This window comes from Dermacentor albipictus, chromosome 7 (genome assembly GCF_038994185.2).
Source record: "Dermacentor albipictus isolate Rhodes 1998 colony chromosome 7, USDA_Dalb.pri_finalv2, whole genome shotgun sequence".
In the NCBI taxonomy this organism is placed as follows: Eukaryota; Metazoa; Arthropoda; class Arachnida; order Ixodida; family Ixodidae; genus Dermacentor; species Dermacentor albipictus.
Window position 1 is genome coordinate 24,033,633 of NC_091827.1, and position 13,332 is coordinate 24,046,964.

General features: G+C 47.9%; 1 protein-coding gene and 1 non-coding gene across 3 annotated transcripts in view; both read left to right on the forward strand.

Annotated features, from left to right (window-relative positions):
* The window catches only part of LOC135915671 (neuroglobin-like), a 416,057-nt gene that overhangs the window by 60,964 nt on the left and 341,761 nt on the right, over positions 1-13,332 (forward strand). The gene's annotated exons all lie outside the window — the stretch shown is intronic.
* On the forward strand, positions 12,237-12,420 carry LOC135915685 (U2 spliceosomal RNA). The gene has a single exon (XR_010568719.1). It is a non-coding gene; the product is annotated as a U2 spliceosomal RNA (small nuclear RNA).

Genomic DNA, 13,332 nt, shown 5'->3' on the forward strand with positions numbered 1-13,332 from the left:
ACTGTTAATTCAAAATAGTGAGAGAAAAAAAGTTAATGGCGTTATTTTTCAAAACTATGCCATTCTGTGAGTGCTGAAGCGACTTCGCACACTGCCGGCGTTCGCGGCCAAAAAGTAGTGCGTTAGTTACAGTAAGCTAGAAAAATGTAAGTGCATGTGCTGCATAGCAAAATTACATTTTTTCGATATAGTGGTAGCGTAGCAAGAAATTATTACGTGTGAGCATGACCCGCAGCAGCCGACGTAACACCGAAAAATGCGCAGACATACATTTTATACACCGCACAACTTGCTCTGAGTACAAGCAATCTGTCTCGGTTGCGAAAAGGAGCAACATCGCTGATCTGTCGAGTGAACCCCTAAACTCGTAGCCAGCAGGCATGCGTCTAAATCAGTGTCTCGGATAGAGCGTAATGTTAATGCAATATCGGAAGCAACGACGTGACCAAAACCTATATGCGCGATAACAATTCGATTCACATCGCTCAATAAGAAGCTTTATTTTAAGCACACATATATACTTATGTCCTACCGTTTTTCTTCGGGCGAGTATATCCGTTCACAGATAAATAAAAACAGTTGCTTGCACTCCGGTCTTTCTCACTGGCAACACAGCACCGCAACGAACTTGGGTTACGCCGTTCATGCGAGACTAGCACGGATGTCGTCGCTCGAACAGTGGCTGCTGTTGCCATTGCTACGCGGTCCTTACAAACATTACACCGGACGTTGTCAGCATGTACTCAAAAGCACATAGGAGTGGCATTTCACGTACTGAAGAACACAAGACAGGGTGACGCAGCACGGAAACACAGCCAGAACGTGAGCCGACATCACGAGCCAGTGAGCAGCTTCGAGGTATACCTAAGCCTTTTTCCGCACTTGAAAACGTGGTTCTTGCAATAATCGTTGTCAGCAAAGTGATCACAGCTAATGTACTTGAAGCTGAGATACAGTGAGCTTCAGGCATGCCTATAACACTTTCTGGAAGGAGATATGGGAAACAAATTGACGAAACGCTGTCACGGAACGACACTTCACAGACGTAAACAAACCGTCAGCCATGAGCACTGCCCGCTCCGCCGAACGCGCCCGGTCGCTGGCGAGGCGCACAGCCTCATGGGAAGCGCCACGTGACTAACCTGTATCGGCGGAGGGGAGTTTTTCAAAACTCCCTGTCGGAGTTTCACGGGAGAACAAAATTTTTAAGCGGAGTAAAATCGCGTCATGTCGCCTTAATACTCCCGCAGCTAGCCAGCGGAGTGAAACGAGGGAATGGCGCTGTTTTGCTCCCATACATCGGAGTAAATATTTGAGGAGGGGAGGTTTTAGGGCACATCACCTCTTAAAAACTCTCAGCTGGGTTTATTTTCGTTTACAGTGTGTGTGTGTGTGTGTACACGCGCGTTCGTTCGCTGGTTAGCTCGTTCGTTTGCGCATGCGTTTGTACGTGCGTTCGTGCGCTAAACCAAGCGACAAGCTTGATCGGCCTTCGCGAGAATCACGAAACAGCTATAGATGTGTCGGTGGCGTGCAACTCGGTATCTCGAATGCTTGTTCATTATGTATGTGTCGGCGGCATGTAGAAAGCCAGACGCTGATTCAGGATTGCATATGCGCGGCCGGAATTAACGAAGGTGCATCTGTTTCTGCACCGGCGTCACGTATGGAACAGTAGCGCATGAGTGACGATACCTATTACTATTCAGTAGCAAAGTTGTGTCGCCGTGGCATATCGCAGTGTCGTACACTCTGAATGTGTACATAAGAGCTGTTCGACGGGAATCACCAATTTACGGGGCCTCGGCGAATAAAAAAATATCCCTGAGCACCAGCGCAATGGATTTCCCCGACAAGCCTGCGATTCACTGCCTGTAGTAAGGCCACGCGCAGCTAATTTATAGTCGAGGAAAATTCGATGTTCGCAGTCTCCATTGCTTTTAACGGATGGTGGTATATATTTTCCGGCTTTGCGGTAAGTAGCACTGATTATCTCAAGAGAAAAATAAAAGCTTTCTGGCCTAGGCTATGCTACATGAAGTCCTCATTAGCTAGTCGTTGCAAAAGCATCTTGTGCTGAAGTTACCATGCAGGAGCACCCAATTCAAAAGAAATGTAGATAAAAACGCTGCTTGTGGAATAAATAATCTAAATGGCCTTCCATGAAGACGCAGCATAGGTATGACACTGTGCCGCGGAAAAGGAGCTTGCGGGTTTAGCCCCCAACATCGGCCGCTGCATTTCGATGAAGGCGGAACGCAGTAACCTCTTGTGTGTCTAGCAATGGATGCTTAATAAAATAAAATTCAAGCAATGAACAGGTAGCGAAAGTTACTCGACGCGATTACTTCCATACGGTGTTTCTCATAGCCCGTGTATCGTTTTTGGACGCAAGACAAAATAATGCAACGATAGATAGGAGAATGTTGTTCTGAGAGGCCATTTGGTGGGCACGTATAGTGTGTCATGGGCTGGCTTGCTCTGTACAGAAAGGACAAAGGGTCTGATAAAGGCTGCCGTACATCCCGTGAAGGAGCGTGAGACCAGGATAGGTGGTAGTCTGGAGTCGCCTCCAGGCCATGGATTCGGCTCTAGCTGGTGAGGGACGGGCGTGATGATGGTGTCGTTCTTCTCGGAAGAGGATAGTGCTGCAGTAATTCATGGTAAGTGCATGTGCCGAAGATTGCAGTGCTTGGAATCGTAGTTCTCTCGATCTGTGACTCTCAAACGCGAGAGCTGCGTGGCTGCATTTGCGCCTCACATGATCTCTTCAGCATCCAATCCGTCATCATCAAATTCATGCGGCGACATCGTTTCGTGTATCTGCCAGTGTGTTGAAAACTTGTGTTAGCATAGGCGTGCGGTTTGCGTGTATGTTTCTTTCAATGTCGGTTTGAGTAAAATAAAATAATCATTAGGGAAACGTGATGACCGTTGTCCGAACTATATGTGGGAAGCAGGGACCTCCTTAAGGAATTCGTGTAATTAGACCTGGCCTTCCCTTGACATTTTAAGAACAATGAAACGCTCAATCAACCACTCGCTTATTCGGTCGACTACACCTACTTTCATCCTACTTCTGAAAGACTTGTGTGCATGAAGTATAAGTGAACGTTATCCAACTGTATACAAGGCTATTCAGATATGTGTACAACAAGATGCCGGCTTGCACGATGCTATGCACTCACTCCTGTAAAAAAGGCGACCCGAATTGTGGCAATTCACGATGCAAAATGTTGAAGTGCCCACTTCTTTTCTTTTGTTGCTGTTGTTGTTGTCGTTGCTTCTAAAAGCCTGTGCGTGACCGCATTGCCAACGTAGAGTAGTTAACATGCATCTTCTTAATCTTTCTTCGACGAGAACACCCATTTAGCACGAGAACATGCCTAATGCGTCGCAGTTAGGCAAGGCGTCACGAGATGTCCCTACAGAAGCGTTGCTGCTCCAGTTACTTGCTTCCAGCACCATGATATTCCTTAAAGGTTTTCGGAGAAGCTGTACCTCTCTATTTTCTTGCATGGCCTTCTCGCGCGCTCTCTGCACACGCCTGAAAGCGGAGTGCGGCGCCGACACCTAACGCCCCCTGAACGCAACGACGAGCAAGTTCCACCCGAAGCTGCAGCTGTCCACGGCAACACTCCAAGGTGCGCGGGTCAATCCAAGAGTCAGTTTAATACATGCGCAAGGGACACATCAGGAAGGTGTTAATTTGGGCTTTCTTGTGATCAGTTACGATCCGTAGGCGCGGCGCAATGCGTGCGAAGATAGAAGTAGTAACGTGTGTCGTGCCAGTTGTGTCAAGCGCTTCCGGTCACTCCATTTGTCCTCCACCGTAACGGGCTGCGTCTATACTTCTCGATTCGGGAGCTCGCGCAATACCTGTCCGACCCGCGGAAATTTCGGTTGGTGAAGTGCGGCGCTCGGTAACGTTTTACAGCGAAGCTGTTTATGCGGAACCTGTGCCATGGTTGTCGGAGTTCGCTAAAACTATAATCATCAGCAATGGCTCGAGCATCGTCGTCATCTTCCCCAGCTGGTTCCGTTGGCGCTCGCCATTCCGGCGTATAATTTCACGTCTCTTCTGTCGCCGTAATGGGGACGCCGCGTTTACGGAGGTGTGAGCCATTAATTGTCTTACGTGACGGACAGATTTAATTTTGAAGCGATTTAATTTTGAAGAATTATAAGCGGCAGTGCCTGGCGGATGCTGCTAACCTCGCCACCAAGCAGACTCGATACATCGAATGCAAGCCACAACGACGGAGTGAGGGCTTACCGTTACAGACGTCGTTCTCTCTGTCGCAGCCGAACGTATGTGTAACCTCATTAAGAAACATAAAGACGTCAGTCGTCCAATCGATCCAACTAATCGTAAAAACAATTGCATCGCCCGCATCTCCAGTGGTGGGCCCAGCGCCCAATATACGGAGCTTTGGATTCGTGGTCCCGCCCATTCCATCCCAGCTACAACTATGGGAAGACCATGAGTAGTGCGTACTCCTGAGGAAGAAGCTGCCTACCGCATTAGTGAAAATGAGACGAAAGAATGGGGAAACAAAGGATTTACAATATAAACTGCTTGCGAAGTTTGACTTGCATGGTGTAACACTCGGTGTAACTAACGCAGCTTCGCTGTTCGACCATCTTCACAGACTGGAAGGGGCGCTGATTTTTCGTGGTTGTTGATGTGCCTAAACCCCATTATTTTGCTATGGGAAAGGTTCCGACTTTTTACTATTTGTTTTGTCGTGCATTTGGCGCTGATACAACTTAATGTTTGGTGTGTAAGAGCCGATGCCGGTGTCAGTGCCATTCGTGTTGCGTGCGGGGCTCGAACTCCGACCCTCCCACAAGTATTGTCTGTAGTAGCTGCCTCGATTAAGACAAAGTCGAGCCAAGAAAGGTGAGCCGAGTTTTAAACAGACTAGGTCGGACATCTGCAGTGAAGTTGCCGTTCAAGCAATGTCATCTCTTTGTTTGGTCTTTTCTTTCGGGTCACTCTACGCACAGACACCTACAATGAAGAAGTACGACAAGTGGTAGAGAACCTGCAGTCGTATTCCCAGAGGTTCTGGTTCCTAAGTGCTCTTTGCCTCTGCCCGGCCACCTGTCCAGCATTATATCATGTCCAGCATCAGGACTGCCTCGTGTCTTCTCTTACGAACAGCTTTATAGCGTAAGAACGTTTCTGGGAAGACGGACCCAGTTGAGGGCAAAGAGCCCCGACGATAGTTGGGCAGTGCTTAAGCGCAGGCCAATCACACAGTGTGCACCAGTTGGATCACAGTGTGCGTCAACGCATGATTGTCAGAGGACGCACAGCCGCCCCTAACCGAACAGCCACGCCCAACACTCTCTGCACAGCCGCTCCCCCGTTGACCTCGGAGCCGACGCCATTCGCCAGAAGCCACGTATACGTATATAAAATATCAACCCGAGCAGACGGCCGTCTGTTCGCTGCTTTCGTCAGGGCGCCATTTGCAGGCCGCACACGGCGTGCCGCGGGGTGTGGCTCGCCACTCAACGCGGCAATGCGATTGCTTGCATCGCGAGCACCGTGACTGCGGTTCGGGCCCGCGCGCCAACGCGTTTGCTTACGCGCGTCAATTATGAACGCCGCGTCAGTTATTAACGGCAGCTGTCCCCGCGGGCCTATACCTTGAGCGTCGCCGGCGCGCAGTTACACAAAGACGCGCAGCATACATGCATGACAACGTGGCGGCATGCAACCGGAAAGATGCCGCGCATTGCAGATGAGGGCGCGCGTGGTTGCTCCCGTGTATCTGCGCGTGCGTTTTTAGTGATTGTTGTGCGTGTTGCGTGGGTTGGTGCGCGTATATTCTTATGCACGCGCGCAGAACTTGTGTGCACCACTCGGGGCAAACACTGGTGGCGATCGCCTAGCCGCGCGCGCGCCGTCAACGTGACAGCACGGCGACGGCGACGGCGCCAGAAGCGCGAACGCGCCCTTAGAGTCCGTATAATTCGTATATAAATAAAAAAATCTAAATACATCCCATAACGGTGCAATACGAACGTCCAAGCGCGATCTATACAGGAACTATGCTAAGCGAATGGATCGCACGGCAACGCTCTATCTTAAACAAGATGTTTTATTCGAAACAGGCTAATATATATGTTACAACAAGAAATATTTTTGAAAAACGTATAGTAATGTATCGACTAAGGCTATTCCTACAAGTTTGCGCTCGTGCCTGATGCACTGTTTTCGTCTATTTCTTCTATCGTGCTTGAACGTTCTTTAACACGTCTCACCAACGAGGCGGAACGCCTATACGCACGTCAACTCCGAGTTTGTGGACTGGCCTACAAATGTCCTTGGGGTGAAGCTACTGCTTACGTTGGCAAAAGAGAGGTTGGGGCGCGCCCATTCGCTTGTCTGCTCAACATCGCGTCCCCTGCATGTGATCAGAAATAATTCAATAAATATAAGCTTGCTAAATGATCGCGGATTCGATTACTGCTAGCTGGCGCGACATAGATGCATACAGGTACGCAATCTTGCATAGTTATACAGAATGTTGTTGTTCCTTTGTGAAACCGTACGGTACAGCTTGCGAACAAGGGCCCATATTCGCAAGAGAAGTGCTTACGTTAGAGCCATTTGTATGAACAGTTTCCATCTAAGCACGATGAGGGAGATCGTGTTAGCGAAGGCAGCCACACAATCGAGAGAGGCATTTACGAACGAAACGCTTTTATCGCGATATCAATTATATGGACTCTCCAGACTCATTTCCGCCGTCAGCGTTGTCGCCACGTAAGTGTCGTAAGTTTACCTTACGGAAACACAAACGCAAAGAAAATGTTACAAAACACGGCGCCGTCTTGTGCCTCGTGCCAAACGTATCCAAGCCAAGACGGCCCTTAGCAACCATCTTGCTGTTGCTATGTGGACTCGTCTCGTTAGGCGTACGGGCGCCAGAATCGCCGAACGATCTCAGAAAATGGGCGTGGTATGCGCTCATCTATCGCAGGAGACGAACTATCGCAGGAGACGAAAGATCTGATCAAGAAACGCCAATGTATGAAAGCCTCTAACCCTACAGCTAGAATAGAACTGGCAGAACTTTCGAAGTTAATCAACAAGCGTAAGACAGCTGACATAAGGAAGTATAATATGGATAGAATTGAACATGCTCTCAGGAACGGAGGAAGCCTAAAAACAGTGAAGAAGAAACTAGGAATTGGCAAGAATCAGATGTATGCGTTAAGAGACAAAGCCGGCAATATCATTACTAATATGGATGAGATAGTACAAGTGGCTGAGGAGTTCTATAGAGATTTGTACAGTACCAGTGCCACCCACGACGATAATGGAAGAGAAAGTAGTCTAGAGGAATTCGAAATCCCACAGGTAACGCCGGAAGAAGTAAAGAAAGCCTTGGGAGATATGCAAAGGGGGAAGGCAGCTGGGGAGGATCAGGTAACAGCAGATTTGTTGAAGGATGGTGGGCAGATTGTTCTAGAGAAACTGGCCACCCTGTATACGCAATGCCTCATAACGTCGAGCGTACCGGAATCTTGGAAAAACGCTAACATAATCCTAATCCATAAGAAAGGGGACGCCAAAGACTTGAAAAATTATAGACCAATTAGCTTACTGTCCGTTGCCTACAAACTATTTACTAAGGTAATCGCAAATAGAATCAGGAACACCTTAGACTTCTGTCAAGCAAAGGACCAGGCAGGATTCCGTAAAGGCTACTCAACAATAGATCATATTCACACTATCAATCAGGTGATAGAGAAATGTGCGGAATATAACCAACCCTTATATATAGCTTTCATTGATTACGAGAAAGCATTTGATTCTGTCGAAACCTCAGCAGTCATGGAGGCATTGCGGAATCAGGGTGTAGACGAGCCATATGTAAAAATACTGAAAAATATCTATAGCGGCTCCACAGCCACCATAGTCCTCCATAAAGAAAGCAACAAAATCCCAATAAAGAAAGGCGTCAGGCAGGGAGATACGATCTCTCCAATGCTATTCACAGCGTGTTTACAGGAGGTATTCAGAGACCTGGATTGGGAAGAAATGAGGATAAAAGTTAATGGAGAATACCTTAGTAACTTGCGATTCGCTGATGATATTGCCTTGCTTAGTAACTCAGGGGACCAACTGCAATGCATGCTCACTGACCTGGAGAGGCAAAGGAGAAGAGTGGGTCTAAAAATTAATCTGCAGAAAACTAAAGTAATGTTTAGCAGTCTCGGAAGAGAACAGCAGTTTACAATAGGCAGCGAGGCACTGGAAGTCGTAAGGGAATACATCTACTTAGGGCAGGTAGTGACTGCGGATCCGGATCATGAGACAGAAATAATCCGAAGAATAAGAATGGGCTGGGGTGCGTTTGGCAGGCATTCTCAGATCATGAACAGCAGGTTGCCATTATCCCTCAAGAGAAAAGTGTATAATAGCTGTGTCTTACCAGTACTCACCTACGGGGCAGAAACCTGGAGGCTTACGAAAAGGGTTCTACTGAAATTGAGGACGACGCAACGAGCTATGGAAAGAAGAATGATAGGTGTAACGTTAAGGGATAAGAAAAGAGCAGATTGGGTGAGGGAACAAACGCGAGTTAATGACATCTTAGTTGAAATCAAGAAAAAGAAATGGGCATGGGCAGGACATGTAATGAGGAGGGAAGATAACCGATGGTCATTAAGGGTTACGGACTGGATTCCAAGGGAAGGGAAGCGTAGCAGGGGACGGCAGAAAGTTAGGTGGGCGGATGAGATTAAGAAGTTTGCAGGGACGGCATGGCCAGACTTAGTACATGACCGGGGTCGTTGGAGAAATATGGGAGAGGCCTTTGCCCTGCAGTGGGCGTAACCAGGCTGATGATGATGATGATGATGATGCGCTCATAACTAACCTTTCAGGTGAGTTTAGAGAAAGCGAAAGCTCATTACAATAGTTACTGGCGATCAACGCGAGCGAGAGCGTATAGCCATCACGACAACTCGCGCTGAAGCGAGAACGATGGGTGCCACCATGTTCGACAACGCTATTCCTTAGCGTCCGTAAACATTAGGAACGTTAAACTCGCCAAATAACGTACGTTATCATAGCACGCGTAAACCGCAGAAACCGAATAACGTTCCGAGCATGCGCAGTGAGGACGGCGCTATTTCTTTACGTACGTAATGCTTTTACGTTCGGTTGCAAGCGCTAAACTAAAACTGTCTAATATTATCTGGGAGTGCGTTCCGAAGTGTTACGGCATGGGGGAAGAAAGCTGCTCATCGGCGTCGTCCGGCACTTTATCGCCGCCAAGCGGCGAGCATGAGATAAGCAGGATGATGTTCAGAAAGGGCGATTTAAGAGGGCGTGTCCTTACTGGGTGAAGTAAATGAAAGTGTGAAGAAGGCGAAGACGAGAAGTTACGCGCCGCGAAGCAAGCAGTAGAAGAGACAAAGTTTGTTTTAAGGTGGTCACGCTGATACGTCTTGAATATCGTGACGTAATGTAGCGAGCAGCGTGGTTTTGTGCGGCTTCTAACATCGGTGAGATAAGCTTGCGGGGGATGCCGGATGGATGATGCGTACTCAAGTTTGGGTCGCACGTACGTTAAATATGCTAGCTTTCTTTTTTCGGAAGCTGCTGATTTTAAGTTACGTTGCAAATACCCTAGTGTGCGTGAATTATCACAGCGAATTGTTTGAGTATGTTTCACCCATGAAAGTGATGGCGTCATATGGAATCCTAGATATCTGTAAGTACATGTGTGGTCGATAGGAACAGAGTTAATGCGATAAGTGTGATGCATGGTGGTATGTTTGCGCGTGAAGGATATTGCTTTGCATTTAGTTGAGGTTTAGAGGCACAAGCCGCTTTTCGCACAAAGAAGCGATAGTGTCAAGATCGTGTTGTAAGGCGATTGTGTCGTATGAAGGTGGTTATAAAGAACGCAATCGTCTGCAAAAAACCGCGGCTTCGTTGATATGCTAGTGGGAAGTTATTTATGCAGATCAAAACCAACAGAGGAGATAAACCTCCACCCTAAGGAATACCGGAAGTTATACTGGTAAGGATTGACTGAAGATTGTTAGCACAGGTAAACTGAACGCATCCTGCTAAAAAAACTTTCAATCCATTTCATAATCTCGGGGCGGATACCAAGGGAGGATAATTTTCTTTTTTTTAATTAGTAAACGAATGTTTGCAGCAGTTTATACTGCTGATAAAGCTACTAACTTCACTGCGTATAGCTGTTTGATAATGCGCTAATTGCAATAAATGCTTTGCCTTTCGGGGGAATCTGCGACTTTCTTTTTCATTCGACCTCAGTATTGCATGCATGCAAATTGCCCCGAGCTTCAGTGTTCGCCTAATTGTGAGTCCGCCGGTTTCCAGTCTTTCCGCTTTCGCGCAGAAAATTACAAACAAACAAACAAACAAACAAACAAACAAACAAACAAGCAAACAGATGAGAACAACTATATAACAAAATAAACAGGGGTGTTACGTAACTTTCCATCTAGCGTACAGTCCAAAAGCTTTTCGCAACAGCACTCCATTGAGCGGCTCGCTCTCTTGTAATTAGCGACGGGTTAGCAAAAGTCAGTGATAATTACTGTAATGAGGCGCAGCCCGCGCTGATTATTAGCCAGGCGCTGGTTGTGCAGCAAGCCTGCAAGATTCGTTGCGAGGGAGCGGAGCTTGCTACCGAAGAGACGGCACCGTTCAAATTTCCCAAAGCGAGGTGCTCGTTTGTCGCCGTACTAACAACTTATGAAGCTGGCACGCTGCGTCTCCACGTGCGCCTCTAGGCTATGCTTTACAACAAGAGCTCATTTAACCCCTCTCTCTCTCTCTCTCTCTCTCTCTCTCTCTCTCCTTCTCTCTCCCTCCATTTCGTAGCTTTGAAAGCTACATAAGAGCCAGTCATTATTTCTCAAGAGGCAAAGTTACTCTACACCACCGGCCTGAAACGTATGCTAGCTCGAAAGAGACAGTTAATTCTGTCGGTGACGATTTTTTCGTTCGTCCGTTTTAGCCCAGCGTATACAACACCTAGCGTTCGCGTACTCTGGAAAACGCGAGGCGACAGAAGCCACCATGTAGTGCGTTCCTTACTCGGAGCTTTAGTTATGAAGAGCGCGTGTATATAATGGCCAGCGTGGTAGTCCAACTCAAAACTCGTGCACACAGGGGGAAAATGAACGAGGAAACCAAGCCTTCACGCGTCAAACCCTTCTGCGTAGGTCGTTAGCGAACTTGGCAAAGAGGATGCTTTGAAAAGGATCACTGTCGGACCGCGAATGTCACACAGATTTGGAAAGCGAAGTTCAGCGGGCGCGTCGGTACGACACTCGCGTACTGTGTGGAGCGCACGTATGAAGTGTTTACTTCGAAGCGCGCATGTTCAGGCATTGCAGAAAGGATGATGAACTGCAGATACGAAAACAAAACTTTAAAAGAAGTCACGAGAGTTCGGTGATCCGGTCTTTGCGTGAAAGTAACTCGCAATGTTTCGCTCTGCGCGCTTCCAACGTCTTTCATCTTTTTGGCGCGGTAATGACAAGTTGTTATTATTATTATTATCATTATTATTAGTAGTAGTAGTTGTAGTAGTAGTAGTAGTAGTAGTAGTAGTAGTAGTAGTAGTAGTAGTAGTAGTACTAGTAGTAGTAGTAGTAGTAGTAGTAGTAGCAGTAGTAGTAGTAGTAGTAGTAGTAGTTGTAGTAGTAGTAGTAGTAGTAGTAGTAGTAGGAGCAGTAGTAGTAGTAGTAAAACCTTTAGTACGGCGAATAGTTACTTCGACAGCTGGTAAAAGTTCCAAACTTTGTTTGCTGGACGTTGTCCACCCGTCCTGTACGTTACGCCCACCTCGCACCTTCAGATCCTGGTTATTATGGCGTCGTCGTTCTATGACCGCCTTCTCATCCTCAACTTTATTCGCTCTCGTCATATAGCAAAATATCATTAAGCCCCTCTGTGAAGGTTGATGACCAGCTCTCGATGATGCCTCGATGACCAGCACACGGCACAGAGGTGGCACAGAATTTTGAACAGAGGTACGAATTCATTGATACAGTGATTTTTATGTACATTCGCGTGGACGGCGGTACCACCGCCCCGAGGAGCCGGAGGGAACTAGACACGCGTGGTGTTTCGACGGGACCGCCACCACAGGAGACCGGCAGGAAAGTAGATACGCAAGCACTTGGAACGCCGACAAAGAGAGGGCGGCGCGAACATAGACATGGCCGACGCTGGTCTAAGTGTAGCATCTGTTCTTATCAGCTAGCTAAATATCTGATACGGGTGCTTTTAAGACCCAAGATATTAAACCTACTTTTGCAATTTGGCGGAGTGCTTGAAGCCTGCCTCACCGCCGCCGCGGGTCGGCCCGGTGTTGCACATTCTTCGGGATGGTCCCACAGTTCTTGCGAACGCAGATAAAGAATGCACAGAACCCTGGCCGTAAACAGCTTCGCTGTAAAAGAAGAAATCCGAAGACAACTAAGTACTTTTTTATGAGCTGTGCATGAGAAAGCACTAATGAATGCCGTTGAGCGGTCCTTCGAGTTGTGAACTCCTCGCGGGCAAGCGAGCGCGTTGAGACGCTTGGCGCGTTTCCATTTGGCTTTACCGAGGCGTAGTTAGAACACAGCCGCGAGCTTTCGCAGATAATGATGACAAAATGTATTTATTAGGAGATGGCGCGAAGGCCTATAATGGGGAATAGGAAGAGGAGGGGGGAGGCGTATTCAGAGCCGTCCTAGAAGCTGCGCGTCCTTGGCGAAAGCCAAGAGCGAGTCCAGAATGACCCTGTCGGAATCCACTTTCGCAGATAAAGAACGGGCGTATAACACAGGCTTCCGAGAAAGAGGATGACGTGGCGTCGCGGCGATGCCCTCTCCACTCACGCAATTCCGCGGCAGCAGGTGTTCCCTCTCGCCCGCTCTGTTCCGTCGAGGCCCAAGCCAGCGAGTGCGAGCCAGGCGTCACGAGCGTTCGAGGTGACGTGGCTTCGCAGCCAATGGGAAGTCTCGCTGCTACAGACGCTGCCACGGTTTTCTCACTCAATGGACCAATTGACGCCTTCACATATAAATAAAAAAAAGACACGAATTGCTGTTATCAAGTGTGCGCGTTGTGTTTGTCGGGAAATGAACTGCGAAGAGGGGCGCGTTGTTCTGAGCTCTGCTCCTTCGTATTGTCCTTTCAGTCCATTCACTCATTCCGTTAAAATGTGTGTGCCTTAGAGATACCTGTAAGGCAACATTGTATGTAAGTGGTGATGTATTGTTTAATGATACGGAACAGGAGTGTCTTCACTGGCACTGCGTTACAAG